Source organism: Arachis hypogaea, chromosome 4, assembly GCF_003086295.3.
Source record: "Arachis hypogaea cultivar Tifrunner chromosome 4, arahy.Tifrunner.gnm2.J5K5, whole genome shotgun sequence".
NCBI lineage: Eukaryota > Viridiplantae > Streptophyta > Magnoliopsida > Fabales > Fabaceae > Arachis > Arachis hypogaea.
The window spans coordinates 88884295-88898564 of NC_092039.1; positions in this window are offsets into that span (position 1 = coordinate 88884295).

Genomic DNA, 14270 nt, shown 5'->3' on the forward strand with positions numbered 1-14270 from the left:
ACATAACAATTCCACATACCAAAACTCCAACCAAAGACCATACCAAGCCACACAAAACACTTACTCCCAACCACCATATCATGGCCAAAATAATCAACCTGCCCAATCCAATCCGAACCAACAATTTCAAGATCAATTAAACAGGATAGAAGGAATGCTAGCAAACATGGGTCAGGACATAAGTGAGTTGAAAGCCTTTAAGGAAGAAGTAAATTCTAACTTGCAAAACCAAGGAGCTGCCATCCAGAAGCTAGAAAATCAAATTGGGTATTTGTCTAAGCAAACCCCTGGGCCAAGCGTTTCTCATGCTGCCAAGGCTATCGCAAGGGAAGAATGTAAGGCCATAACTCTCAGAAGTGGAAAGAAGCTAAAGGAGATCTCAAAGGAAACCACAGAGGATGGAGCAAAGGAAGATGTGAGAGACAAGGAACAAGGACAATCTTTTACACCGTCTGCAACAAAAGAAAAAGAAAAAGAGGTCCTGAAGCCTTATACACCCAAAGCACCATATCCTCAACGTTTGATGAAAAGTGAAAAGGATGGCCAATTCTCCAGATTCTTGGAGATTTTCAAGAAGCTTCAAATCAACATTCCGTTTGCTGAGGCAATAGAGCAAATGCCACTCTATGCAAAATTCTTAAAGGAATTAATGACCAAGAAGAGAAGCTGGAGGAATGATGAAACTGTGTTGTTGACTGAAGAATGCAGTGCCATCATTCAACACAAATTGCCTCAGAAATTGAAGGATCCAGGCAGTTTCCAAATCCCCTGCATCATAAGAGAAGTCATGGTGGAGAAGGCCTTGTGTGACTTAGGGGCCAGTATCAATTTGATGTCTCTAACAATGATGAGAAGAATGAAGATTGAGGAAGCCAAACCAACAAGAATGGCCCTCCAATTGGCAGATCGAACTTTTAAATTCCCTCATGGGATAGTTGAGGATTTGTTGGTGAAAGTGGAAGATTTTATATTTCCTGCCAATTTTGTGGTGCTAGATATGGAGGAAGAAGCCAAAGCTTCGATAATCCTGGGAAGACCATTCCTGGCTACTGCTGGAGCCATCATAGATGTCCAAAGGGGTGAACTCACTCTTAGACTACATGATGAGAAATTGGTGTTTAACGTATTCAAGGCAATGAGCTATCCATCAGAATCACTAAAGGAATGCATGAGGGTGGATGTAGTGGACATTGCAGTACAAGAAACCTTTGAGGAAACAACAAAGGAAGTGGCAGAGGAGGAGTTCACCAAGGATATTGAAGTTAGTGACATCAAGGCTGCTGAAACAACCATGCCAAGCATGCTAGAGAGAGTGAAAGAAGAGAAGGAAGCACCAAAACCTGAGCTCAAAGTATTGCCCCCTAATCTCAAGTATGCATACTTGGGTAGTGATGAGAGCCATCCTGTTATCATTAGCTCTGCCCTGAGCCAAGAACAGGAAGAAGAATTGATCAAGGTGCTACAAACTCATCAAGATGCCATTGGATGGACCCTAGCTGATTTGAAGGGGATAAGTTCATCCATATGCATGCATAAAATCTTGTTAGAAGAGGATGCTAGACCCTCCATTCAAGCTCAGAGAAGATTGAATCCCATCATGAAAGAAGTGGTACAAAAGGAGGTCATGAAGTTATGGCAGGCAGGGGTAATCTACCCCATTTCTGATAGCCCATGGGTTAGTCCCATCCATGTAGTTCCCAAGAAAGGTGGCATAACTGTGGTGCCAAATGAGAGGAACGAACTCATACCCACAAGAACTGTCACTGGGTGGAGGATGTGCATAGACTACAGGAAGCTCAATGAAGCCACCAGAAAATATCATTTCCCACTCCCATTCATGGATCAGATGCTTGAAAGGCTTGCAGGACATGCTTACTATTGCTTTCTGGATGGATACTCAGGCTATAATCAGATAGTAGTTGATCCAAGAGATCAAGAGAAAACATCATTTGTTTGTCCATATGGAGTTTTTGCTTATAGACGCATGCCCTTTGGATTGTGCAATGCACCTGCCACTTTCCAAAGATGCATGCTGTCCATCTTTTCGGAAATGATTGAAAAATTTATTGAGGTTTTCATGGATGATTTTTCTGTGTTTGGAGATTCTTTTCCTAGCTGCTTACACCACCTTGCCTTGGTGCTTAAGAGATGCCAAGAGACCAACCTAGTATTAAACTGGGAAAAGTGTCATTTCATGGTCACAGAAGGAATAGTCCTTGGCCACAAAATCTCTAATAGAGGCATTGAGGTGGACAGAGCTAAGGTGGAACTCATTGAAAAACTACCTCCACCAAGTAATGTCAAGGCAGTTAGGAGTTTTTTGGGACACGCTGGCTTTTACAGAAGGTTTATTAGAGACTTTTCTAAAATAGCCAAACCTTTGAGTAACTTGCTTGTCTCTGATACACCCTTTGTATTTGATAAAAATTGCATGCTAGCCTATGAACTTTTGAAGCAAAAACTTTCCTCTGCACCTATCATTGCCCCACCTAATTGGAACTTACCTTTTGAACTGATGTGTGATGCATCAGACCTTGCTATTGGGGCAGTGTTAGGACAAAGGAAAGACAATTTGGTACATGTGATTTATTATGCCAGTAAAGTCTTGAATGATAACCAAAGGAATTACACAACCACTGAAAAAGAACTCTTGGCAATAGTCTTTGCATTTGACAAATTTAGATCCTATCTCATTGGATCTAAAGTCATTGTCTTCACTGATCATTCAGCTTTAAAATACTTACTTGCTAAACAAGAATCCAAACCAAGACTTATTAGATGGGTTCTTTTGTTGCAGGAATTTGACATTGAAATCAAAGACAAGAAGGGTGTAGAGAACAAGGTGGCAGACCATTTATCAAGGATACCATGTGAAGAAGGAAGCACACAAAGCACACATATAAATGAGTGCTTTCCTGATGAACAACTCATGGTAATTCACAAAGCACCCTGGTTTGCAGACATAGCAAACTTCAAGGCCACTGGGAGTTTGCCATTGGAATTTAACAAGCATCAAAGGAAGAAATTGGTAAATGATGCCAAATACTTCATCTGGGACGAACCATACTTGTTAAAAAAATGTTCGGATGGCATACTCAGAAGATGCATATCAGAGGAAGAAGGAAGGGAAGTCTTATGGGACTGCCATGGCTCCACTTATGGAGGACATTTTGCAGGAGAAAGAACAGCGGCTAAGGTGTTGCAGTGTGGTTTTTATTGGCCCACTATCTTCAAAGATGCAAAGGAACTAGTGAAGCACTGCCATGAATGCCAGAAAGCGGGGAACCTGCCAAGAAGAAATGAAATGCCACAACAATTCATTCTGGAACTTGAATTGTTTGATGTATGGGGGATAGATTTCATGGGACCCTTTCCCACCTCATACTCAAATAATTACATTCTTGTGGCAGTAGACTATGTCTCCAAATGGGTTGAAGCAATAGCAACTCCAACCAATTATAATAAGGTAGTCATGAACTTCCTCAGAAAACACATTTTTTTCCATTTTGGGGTTCCAAGAGCAATCATCAGTGATGGAGGAAGCCACTTCTGCAACAAACCATTAAAGGCATTGCTTCTAAAATATAGAGTCAAACACAAGGTAGCCACACCATACCATCCACAGACAAGTGGGCAAGCCGAAATATCTAATAGGGAACTCAAAAGAATCCTGGAAAAGACTGTGGGAACTTCAAGGAAGGACTGGTCGATTAAGCTAGATGATGCTCTTTGGGCATATAGGACAGCTTTCAAAACACCAATTGGAATGTCTCCTTACCAACTAGTATATGGAAAAGCTTGCCATTTGCCACTGGAGTTGGAGCACAAGGCATTCTGGGCCTTGAAACTCTTGAACTTGGACAGCAAAGCTGCTGGAGAAAGAAGGATGTTGCAAATTCAAGAGTTGGAAGAATTCATAGCTGAAGCTTATGAGAATGCCAAAATTTACAAAGAAAGAGCAAAGAAGAAGCATGACAGCAACATAGCCCCAAGGAAATTTGAAGAGGGACAAAAAGTATTGCTCTACAATTCTAGGCTGAAGCTATTTCCAGGGAAGCTAAAATCAAGGTGGTCTGGACCATTCCTTGTCACCAAGGTCTCCCAATATGGACAAGTAGAAATCATGGAAGAAAAGTCACAACGAACCTTCACTGTGAATGGTCAAAGACTCAAACATTACTTGGGAGATGTGGAGGAGAAGGACAAGGTTAAATATCACCTCAACTAAGGAAGCTGGCCGTCAAGCTAATGACGTTAAAGAAGCGCTTGTTGGGAGGCAACCCAACCTGAGGTAATACTCCTTTGCTGTTTCTTTTATTTGTTTCAATAAAAAGGTGAAGTGGTTTCTGTGTATTGCAAAGAATTAAGTTTGGTGTTTCACACCAAACAATGAATTCGTGGATCAATAATTCAAAGGGGAATGTGTGACTCTAAGTTTGATGTTCCACCATACAGATCAACTGAACACAACAACCTTTGAATTATATGAAAGGAACAACCATTCTAAGCAATCACAGAAATGCTTAAAATCCTTAGCAGCAATTTCATTCCAAGGAGAATTCAAGGATTCAAAGAGCAGAGGAGTAAGTAGGAGACTAAGTTTGGTGTTCACACACCAACTTAAGACTCAGACACTTGCCCATACATAGTTGAGCTAACCACTCAAGTGCTTGAGAGGCAAGCAACTTCATCACTCTTTGCAGGAAAGGAAACAAGGATCTTAGAAAGAACATGAAAGCAACAACTAGGAGAAGAAGGAGAAATCAAATTGTTTCCTGGCAACAAAGAGAAAACAAGAAATTTCACAAGGTGGTGTGGTTCCTTGACCATTCTTTAAAAGGCAAACAAAAGCATGCTTGTTCTGGTTTAAACTGTAATTGTTGAATCTTTCTGGAATGTGAAGTTTTTAGTATGAGTGTTGGTTTACTGCTTTGAATAAAGTGAATGCCTAGATGTTTGGATATAACTTCACCTTCTTAAACAAATGCTTGCCATGCTTGTTCTGTTTCCAAAAATAAAAAGAAAGTTTGAACAAAAGTAACTTGGCTCAATTAGTGACAAATCAAGTAGAATTAAGTGGTGGTATGCATGCTTGATTGTTTAGTCAGATCACTGGAAATTGAGTGTAGAATTATCATTTTTGTGTAGAAGTTTGAATACTACCTATGGATCTTGATGAATAAATGTCTTTGGCCATGAAAAAGAAAGAAAAAGAAGAAGAAAAAGCCACTGAAAAAGGGCAACCAAAAAGAAAAAAAATTGAGAAAATAAGCTAGGCACCAATGGTTTGAACTTCTGAGACAAATGCCTGTGGTGTTTATGTATTAAGGATATGCTTGGATGAATAGGTTCTGAGGAGTGTTTCAACACTTGGTAACTTGGGTTAACTAACCCGGGATTATCAACCAAAAGTCCATTATCAAGAGCAACCTAAATACAAAACATTTAGTCACACAAAGAGGTGCTGGGCACCAATGTCTCAAGAAGAAATGTGAACTAAAATGCCTGTAGTGGATATGTGTAGTGCACTGATAAGAAAAAGAAAATGCCAAAGGCTTGTGCAACACATGACACTGAGCAAACAAGGAGCAAAGGAGCTCTAAGAAAAAGAAAAACAAAGAAGGGAAAAGTGCCAAGGACATAAGAATAACAAGAGGCCATAGCAGTGTTTGATGGATGCAATGAAAAAGTGATAATCTTACCTGATAAGAATGAAAAAGTGATGCTGCAACTTTCTGCATAAAACCCTTCTGATGAACTTCAAGTGCTTACTAATATAGCCAATGTAATTGCTTTCTGTTTCATACTTTCTTCTCAAATAACTCAGGACTTGCTTAGGGACAAGCAAGTATTAAGTTTGGTGTTGTGATGCCAAGGCATCTTAGGCTAGTTTCACTAGCATTTTTCTGTTAGTTTTAGTTGTTTTATGCATTTTCTTGAGCTTAAAGTAACCAAGAATGGTTAAATGAATAACAAAGCAATGAACCATCCAAACAATATGATTTTGATGCAAATTCCATGAGTTTTTAGTTATATTACTTGAATGCTATGAATGGAAGATTTCTCATGAAATTTTGCAAGGCTTTGATGCAGTTGTTTGGATGATTTCAGGGAAGAAGAGGCTAGGCAAGGAAGCAACAAAATCAATAAAGGAAGCTTGAATATCACATGTGGAGTTTAAGTTCCAGTTTAAGCTTAAACTGGAACTTAAACTGCCAAGCCATATAATGCTAGCAGTGGCGTTTAAGCTCCAGTTTAAGCTTAAACTGGAGCTTAAACGCCAGAATCATGAAAGCTGAAAGTGGCGTTTAACTTCCAGTTTAACCTTAAACTGGAAGTTAAACGCCAGAATTGAGAAATGCACCAGGGAGCATTCCCACGTTTAAGCTCCAATTTAACCTTAAACTGGAGCTTAAACGTGTTAGACCAGAATTTGTCTCCAGGGTTGCTTTCTCATTTCCACGTTTAAGCTCCAGTTTAACCTTAAACTGGAGCTTAAACGTGTTCGACCATTTTTCTCCTCCAGGGTTTGCTTTCTTCATTCCCACGTTTAAGCTCCAGTTTAAGGTTAAACTGGAGCTTAAACGTGTTCGACATTTCACCCTCCAGGAAGCATTTCCACGTTTAAGCTCCAGTTTAACCTTAAACTGGAGCTTAAACGTGTTCGACCCAATTTATCCTCCAGGGTGCTTTCCTCATTTCCACGTTTAAGCTTCAGTTTAACCTTAAACTGAAGCTTAAACGTGTTCGACAATTCCACCCTCCAGGATTGCCTTCTTCCATTTCCATGTTTAAGCTTCAGTTTAACCTTAAACTGAAGCTTAAACGTGCTTGAATTATATCACCTCCAGGAGTGTCCAACGTTTAAGTTGCAGTTTAAGCTTAAACTGCAACTTAAATGCCACTTAGTGAAAGGGTTTCTGGGCCAAGGATATTGCAGTTTAAGTTAGTATTTGAGCACAAACATTGACTTAAACATACTCTGGTATGAAACCCAATTGAATATCATGGTTTATGGGATTGGGCCTGAAGAATTGATGAGTCTGGAATTTCAATTTGTTGAGTCATGTGTCATTACTTGATTATCACTAAGTTGGCTCAATGAATGTTACAGAATTAGATCAGCAGCCTCATCAGGATTATGGATCATAAACCCAAAGCAAAAGGAAATCAAGGAAAGGCCTCAAAGCCCAAGAAACACAACAGAAGCTCAATTTAGAAAGTGTATAAATAGGATAGAATTTAAGTTAGAAGAACTTTTTTTTTTTACTTCGAAACTTTTGGACGGGACTTTTGGGGATCATTTTTTTAGTTTTCATACTTTTTGTAATTGAATTCAGAGCTATGACTCACTAAACCCCCTTTCATTGGGTTAGGGAGCTCTATTGTAATTCAATGAATCAATAATAGTTTTTATCTTCTTCTTCAATCTTTTCTCTTGAATTTTGTTAGAAAGCTTCTCGATCTAATTCCATTGGTTAGTTGTCTTGGGAAAGAAACTATCCATAATTGGAATCCTTCGGAACCTTGGGAAAGGAATGGAGGATTCATGCTAGAGAAGCTTTCTCACAGTGAATTGGATTGGGGTTTGGATGGATATTGTGACATGTAATCCTACCAAATTGTGGTTCATGAAACTGTGTGGTATAATCGGTGATCGAGCATCATCTCTTCTTATGAACATTTAAACCAAGGGATTGGGAATTTGTTTGTTTTTAGAGAGAATTGGTGAGCCAAGGGATTGGGATCCAATCATATAAGATTGCCAAGCAAAATTCAATGAATGCATTGGTTGAGGAAGGGATAAAAATGTTTTGATTCGGAGATCTCAATATCTCCTGAAACCCAATGAATTCCCCATTTCTGATCTACCACTTTCTCTTTACATTCTGCAATTAAATTCATGCAATCACCCCGATCCCTTTTTAATTTCAGCAATTTAGCTTCTTGCTCTTTAATTCATGCAATTTAACATTCCGCAATTCTCATCTAAATCTTGATTCCGCTCAACTAGAACACACTTCTAATCCGAATTGCTCACTCAACCAATCCTTGTGGGATTCGACCTCACTCTATTGTGAGTTTTTACTTGACGATAACCGGTGCACTTGCCAGAAGGAATTTTTGCCGATCGTGCAATTTCCTAAAATTGTAGCTATCATTCTACCTTAGATTAAGTAGATATCTCTTGGATTCTTTAACCGGAATCTTCGTGGTATAAGCTAGAACTGATGGCGGCATTCAAGAGAATCCGGAAGGTCTAAACCTTGTCTGTGGTATTTTGAGTAGGATTCAATGATTGAATGACTGTGACGAGCTTCAAACTCCTGAAGGCGGGGCGTTAGTGACAGACGCAAAAGAAACACTGGATTCTATTCCGGCCTGATTGAGAACCGACAGATGGATAGCCGTGCCGTGACAGGGTGCGTTGAACATTTCCACTGAGAGGATGGGAGGTAGCCACTGACAACGGTGAAACCCTTACATACAGCTTGCCATGGAAGGAGCCTTGCGTGTTTGAAGAAGAAGACAGTAGGAAAGCAGAGATTCAGAAGATGGAGCATCTCCAAAACCTCAACCTGTTCTCCATTACTGCAAAACAAGTACTTATTTCATGTTCTTTTGCTTTTTACAATCAATCCTGATAATCTTTGATATCCTGACTAAGAGTTACAAGATAACCATAGCTTGCTTCAAGCCGACAATCTCCGTGGGATCGACCCTTACTCACGTAAGGTATTACTTGGACGACCCAGTGCACTTGCTGGTTAGTTGTGCGGGATTGCAAAGTGTGATTGCAATTTTGTGCACCAAGTTTTTGGCGCCGTTGCCGGGGATTGTTCAAGTTTGGACAACTGACGGCTTATCTTGTTGCTTAGATTAGGACTGTTTTATTTTTGTTGGTTTAGAGTCTTTTATTTGAGTTTAGTTTTATATTTTAAGTTGATGTCTTCTTTGTGTTCTCCTTTAAGTTTTCGAAAATTTGTGTTTGATTTTCTAAAAATTTTAAGTTTGGTGTCTTTTGTGCTTTATTCACTTAAAGATTTTTCAAAAATTTGTTCTTGGTGTTCATCTTGATCTTCAAAGTGTTCTTGGTGTTCATCTTGACATTCAAAGTTTTCTTGTTTGTTCTCTTTGTTTTAATCTAAAATTTCTAAGTTTAGTGTCGTTCTGTTGTTTTTCTCTTTCCTCATTAAAATTTAAAAATAAAAAAATATCCTTTTCTTGTTTTACTCATAATTTTCGAAATTTTGCATTAAATTAGTCAAAGATTTTCAAAATCATATCTTCTCAATCATATCTTTTTCAAAATAATTCTCAATCATATCTTTTTAATTGCTAATTCCAAAATCTTTTTAATTAATTAATTAATTTAGTTTTCAATTTACTTTGATTTTATTTTTCGAAATTTTATTTTATTTTCCATTTATTTTATTTTATTATTTTCGATCACTTTTAAATAAAAAAAAATATATACTTTGCTTGTGAATTTATATCATATTTCCTTTTTCCATTATGGACCTAAGTGGAATTGAGCAGTCCAGAAGGACTCTGGGGTCATATGCTAACCCCATTACAGCTGCATATGGGAGTAGCATCTGTACACCTCCCATCAAAGCAAGCAGCTTTGAGCTAAATCCTCAACTCATTATCATAGTGCAGCAAAATTGCCAGTATTCCGGTCTTCCACAGGAAGAGCCTACTGAGTTTCTGGCACAGTTCTTACAAATTGCTGACACAGTACGTGATAAAGAGGTGGATCAGGATGTCTACAGACTATTACTGTTTCCATTTGCTGTAAAAGATCAAGCTAAGAGGTGGTTGAATAACCAACCTACAGCAAGCATAAAGACATGGAAACAGTTATCAGACAAATTCCTGAATCACTTTTACCCTCCAAAGAGGATGACACAGCTAAGGCTGGACATCTAAGGCTTTAAACAAGAGGATAATGAATCCCTTTATAATGCCTGGGAGAGGTATAGAGGTATGCTAAGAAAATGCCCCTCTGAAATGTTTTCAGAGTGGGTACAGTTAGACATCTTCTACTATGGGCTTACAGAAAAAGCTCAGATGTCTTTAGACCACTCAGCTGGTGGATCTATACACATGAGGAAGACAATTGAAGAGGCTCAAGAGCTTATAGACACTGTGGCTAGAAATCAACAATTATACTCTAGCAATGAGTTCTCTACAAAAGAGGAAGTCATGGCAGTAGCCACAGATCCTAATCCTCAAGAACAGATGATTGAGCTTAATCAACAATTGCACCTGGTTGCAAAACAATTAGCAAAATTTAAAGAGATGCTCCAAGAAAATAAAATTGCTAACAAGAATATAGAACTGCAATTGAATCAGGCAAAACAGCAAATATCTAAACAGATAACAGAGGAATGTCAAGCAGTTCAACTGAGGAGTGGGAAGACATTGAATAACACTGCTCAAAAGAGCAAAAAGCCAAATAAGAAACAATTGACAGAGGATAACCAAACCACTGTCCAAAATCCCTCTGAGGACAATAAGAGCCCAGAGAGGAATACTTTTGGCGTTCAAACGCCAGAAAGGGGAGGAAAGCTGGCGTTAAACGCCCATTCCCTGCCCAGTTCTGGCGTTCAAACGCCTGAGAAGGGAGAGAAGTTGGCGTTAAACGCCCAATCTTCACCCAATTCTGGCGTTCAGACGCCAAGGGAGGATCAGACACTTGAGAGTGCTGACAGTAATCCCTCTAACAAGGCTTCTTCAACCACTTCTGTAAGGAATAAACCTGCAGCATCTAAGGTTGAAGAATATAAAGCCAAGTGCCTTATCCTCAGAAACTCCGCCAAGCGGAACAGGATAAGCAATTTGCCCGCTTTGCAGACTATCTAAGGACTCTTGAAATAAAGATTCCGTTTGCAGAGGCACTTGAGCAAATACCTTCTTATGCTAAGTTCATGAAAGAGATCTTAAGTCATAAGAAGGATTGGAGAGAAACTGAAAAAGTTTTTCTCACTGAAGAATGCAATGCAGTCATATTAAAGAGCTTACCAGAGAAGCTTAAAGATCCTGGAAGCTTTATGATACCATGCACATTAGAGGGTAATTGTACCAAGAAAGCTCTATGTGATCTTGGGGCAAGTATCAACCTAATACCTGCATCCACTATCAGAAAGCTTGGCTTGACTGAAGAAGTCAAACCAACCAGGATATGTCTCCAACTTGCTGATGGCTCCATTAAATACCCATCAGGCATAATTGAGGACATGATTGTCAAGGTTGGGCCATTTGCCTTTCCCACTGACTTTGTAGTGCTGGAAATGGAGGAGCACAAGAGTGCAACTCTCATTCTAAGAAGACCTTTCCTAGCAACTGGACGGACCCTCATTGATGTCCAAAAAGGGGAATTAACCCTGAGAGTCAATGAGGATGAGTTCAAGTTGAATGTTGTCAAAGCTATGCAGCATCCAGACACATCAAATGACTGCATGAGCACTGATATTATTGACTCTTTGGTGGAGGAGGTCAATATGACTGAAAGTCTTGAATCAGAGCTAGATGACATCTTTAAAGATGTTCAGCCTGATCTGGAGGAACTAAAGGAAATAAAAGAAATTCTGAAAATTCCTCAGGAAGAAGATAAGCCTCCTAAACCCGAGCTCAAGCCACTACCACCATCCCTGAAATATGCATTTCTGGGAGAAGGTGACACTTTTCCAGTGATCATAAGCTCTGCTTTAAATCCACAGGAAGAGGAAGCACTAATTCAAGTGCTAAGGACACACAAGACAGCTCTTGGGTGGTCCATAAGTGATCTTAAGGGTATTAGCCCAGCAAGATGCATTAACAAGATCCTATTGGAGGATGATGCTAAGCCAGTGGTTCAACTACAAAGGCAGCTAAATCCAGCCATGAAGGAGGTGGTGCAGAAAGAGGTCACTAAGTTACTAGAGGCTGGGATTATTTATCCTATGTCTGATAGCCCCTGGGTGAGCCCTGTCCACGTTGTCCCCAAGAAGGGAGGCATGACAGTGGTTCATAATGAAAAGAATGAACTAGTTCCTACAAGAACAGTTACAGGGTGGCGCATGTGTATTGACTACAGAAGGCTCAATACAGTCACCAGAAAGGATCATTTTCCTTTACCATTCATAGACCAGATGCTAGAGAGACTAGCAGGTCATGAATACTACTGCTTTTTGGACAGCTACTCAGGTTACAACCAAATTGTAGTAGATCCTCAGGACCAAGAGAAAACAGCATTTACATGTCCTTCTGGAGTATTTGCTTACAGAAGGATGCCTTTTGGTCTGTGCAATGCACCTGCAACCTTTCAGAGGTGCATGCTCTCTATCTTCTCAGATATGGTAGAGAAATTTCTGGAAGTCTTCATGGATGACTTTTCAGTATTTGGAGACTCATTCAGCTCCTGCCTTAACCATCTAGCACTTGTTCTGAAAAGATGCCAAGAGACCAACCTAGTTTTAAACTGGAAAAAATGTCACTTTATGGTGACTGAAGGGATTGTCCTTGGGCATAAAATTTCAAACAAGGGAATAGAGGTGGATCAAGCTAAAGTTGAAGTAATTGAAAAATTACCACCACCTACCAATGTTAAGGCAATCAGAAGCTTTCTGGGGCATGCAGGATTCTATAGAAGGTTTATAAAGGATTTTTCAAAAATTGCCAAACCTCTGAGTAATCTGCTAGCTGCTGACACGCCATTTATCTTTGATAAGGAGTGTCTGCAGGCGTTTGAGACCCTGAAAGCTAAGCTGGTCACAGCACCAGTCATCTATGCACCAGACTGGACATTACCATTTGAACTAATGTGTGATGCCAGTGACCATGCCATTGGTGCAGTATTGGGACAAAGGCATGGTAAGCTTCTGCACGTCATTCATTATGGTAGCCGTATTCTAAATGATGCACAGAAGAACTACACAACCACAGAAAAAGAGTTACTTGCAGTGGTTTATGCCATTGACAAGTTCAGATCTTATTTAGTAGGATCAAAAGTGATTGTGTACACTGACCATGCTGCTCTTAAATATCTACTCACAAAGCAGGATTCAAAACCCAGGCTCATAAGATGGGTGTTGCTTCTGCAAGAGTTTGATATAGAAATAAGAGACAGAAAAGGGACAGAAAATCAAGTAGCTGATCACTTGTCCCGGATAGAACCAGTAGCAGGAGCAGCCCTCCCTCCTACTGAGATCTCTGAAACCTTTCCGGATGAGCAATTATTTGCTATTCAGGAAGCTTCGTGGCTTACAGACAGTGCAAACTATAAGACTCAAGGTTCCCCTTCTGTAACCATGGAAAGGAAGCATGAAGAGCTTCTCTCAAAATAGAGTCAAACAGAGCCCCCACAGTCAAACTCTAAGTTTGGTGTTGGAAAGTTCCAACATGGCTCTGAGTATCTGTAAGGCCCCATGAGAGCCCACTGTCAAGCTACTGACATTAAAGAAGCGCTTGTTGGGAGGCAACCCAATGTTATATTTATTATTTTTTTCTTTTGTTATTTTATGTTTTCTGTAGGTTGATGATCATGAGAAGTCACAAAATCAATTGAAAAAGCAAAAACAGAAAGAAAAACAGCACACCCTGGAGGAAGATCTTGCTGGCATTTAAACGCCAGTAAGGCTAGCAGATGGGCGTTTAACGCCCAGTCTGGCACCATTCTGGGCGTTTAACGCCAGAAAGGGGCACCAGACTGGCGTTAAACGCCAGGAATGGGCACCAAGCTGGCGTTAAACGCCAGAAATGGGCACCAGCCCGGTGTTTAACGCCAGGATTGGCAGAAGGAGCATTTTTGCTCACCACTTGGTGCAGGGATGAATTATCCTTGCCACCTCAGGATCTGTGAACCCCACAGGATCCCCACCTATCCCACCACTCTCTCTCTTCTTTCTTCTTTTGCTCGAGGACGAGCAAACCTTCTAAGTTTGGTATGGTAAAAGCGTTGCTTTTTTTTTATGGCACCTAAGGCCGGAGAAACCTCTAGAAAGAGGAAAGGGAAGGCAAAAGCTTCCACCTCCGAGCCATGGGAGATGGAGATATTCATCTCAAGGGATGCACTTTCCTCCACAAAACTATTGGGAGCAAATCAATACCTCCCTAGGAGAATTGAGTTCCAACATGGGACAACTAAGGGTGGAGCACCAAGAACATTTCATCCTCCTCTATGAAATTAAAGAAGATCATAGAATCATGAGAGAGGAGCAACAAAGGCAAGGAAGAGACATTGAGGAGCTCAAGCACTCCATAAGATCTTCAAGAGGAGGAACAAG